At 52.1% G+C, this 1,799-nt stretch overlaps 1 pseudogene; it reads left to right on the top strand.

Annotated features, from left to right (window-relative positions):
- Positions 1-857: 857 nt before the first annotated feature.
- LOC107105508 overlaps positions 858-1,799 on the top strand; it is a 22,129-nt pseudogene continuing 21,187 nt past the window's right edge.

Raw genomic sequence — 1,799 nt, 5'->3', positions numbered from 1 at the left:
TGTGTGTGTGTGTGTGTGTGCACAGCACAGAGACACCTTGTAGTCTCCCCTTCAATGTACCAACCCCCTCTTTCTTTCAGGTTCTAGACACCTTTGTGGAAGATAGGTCTGTCACAGGCTATTCATCGTGGCATGAATCCCATGGAGGAATTCTGTGGACAGAAAGGGTTTTTTTTGCTGATTTCCCCCTCCCTTTGTAGAACTCCAGCAGTTCCTGATGTTATTCCTGGGGGGGGACTCCCCTTTCCAGCAAAAGCAGCTTTGGGGTGGGGTATTTGGAGCTGACATTGGAGGGAGGGAGCGGAGAAATCCCTCCCATCCTGTGGATCCAAGCCCTCGGACGTTTTGTTGGACATTGTGTTGTCGAAGGCTTTCACGGCCAGAGTTCATTAGTTGTTGTAGATTTTTCCGGGTTGTGTGGCCGTGGTCTTGGCATTGTAGGATCTGATGTTTCGCCAGTAGCTGTGATTGGCCACCTCGGAGGTATAACACAGAAAGACGGCATACTCTCTGTGTCAAGGTGAGACACTTCCTCGTCCAGAGGCCTCTGCATATTAGTTGCTATAGGGCAGTCCCTGGGAGAGATCTGCTTTCTCCATGCCCATCTTGTGGGCTTTCTGCCTGGCTGCTGTTGAAAACGGGATGGGGGACGAGGAGGACAGTTGGTCAGTTCTGACAGAGCTGTTCTCATACGGGCCCGCCTTCTCTTGGCTCACACTTGTCATAATGATGACAAATGCATAACAGAACGACAGTGACGTTCCAGACCGGAGCCTTTGCCCAAATCCCTTTTGTTGTGATAACAACCAGTGCGACCCTGAACCCTATCTACAAATAGCTTAGGATACCAACATATAATGCAGAGGTACACGAGCATCACTCGAGCACTAGTGTACCTGAAGATGCACCAGCGTAGCACCTTCCGGTGCCACACCAGTGTAAACCCAGCACTGGCACAGCTGGGACAACATCCGGCCCAGAAGTGAGCAGCACCAACAGTGTGTTTTGGAGCAGCAGCACTTAGTCAGCGTCTTAAACCCTTTCAGCCCACATCCTGCTCCCCCCATGAAGGCATAATGTTCTGCTGGCAAAAACACAAGCATGAAGGCTCCTGTTTAACACCGTGGGAGTGAAAAACAAAGCGTCACTCTCCCTCCCCCGCCTCCCGTCATGCCCACTCAGCCATGGCGCAGCTTAGGACAGTAACTACGTCTGCAGCCAATCACAGCCTCCTGAGTGCGAAGTAAAACCCAGCCGGGACACCCATGTCTTTGATGATAGGAGACATGGTGTGTTTTTTTTTTTTTGCTCTGCCCTTAAGTTGTGCGCACTTCAGACACACCCTGGGGAGCGGGCAGATTTTAGCGAGCGGGCCTCTGAAAACAAGAGAACGCGGTGCACGAACAGCCACGGATGAGAACAAGCAAAGCAACAGCCGATGCTAAGAATGGTCGGCTCGGGACCCGTATACCTCAGAACCCTTGCGCTTCAGCTGAGGACCCAAATACCCAACTGCACCCTCTGTCCTTCCATCTGGGGATATTTACATACACTTTGGAAGCTGAGCAGGGCCAGACCTGGTTAGTATAGGAAGTCCAGGGTCATTACGCAGAGGCAGGCAAGGGCAAACCACAGATTTAGATAAGCATATGGAGCAGAGGTCCATCAGTGGCTATTAGCCACAAGGTATAGATAGGGGCTCTGGGGCAAGGGATGCTCTGTCTTCTTGGTGCTTGGGGGGGTCAACAGTGGGAGGGCTTCTAATGTCCTGGCCCCACTGGTGGACCTCCTGATGGCAC

Source organism: Gekko japonicus, unplaced genomic scaffold (genome assembly GCF_001447785.1).
Source record: "Gekko japonicus isolate JY-2015 unplaced genomic scaffold, Gekko_japonicus_V1.1 scaffold2124, whole genome shotgun sequence".
NCBI lineage: Eukaryota > Metazoa > Chordata > Lepidosauria > Squamata > Gekkonidae > Gekko > Gekko japonicus.
The sequence above is the reverse complement of the archived record's forward strand: the minus strand, read 5'-3'. Positions and strand labels throughout refer to the sequence as shown.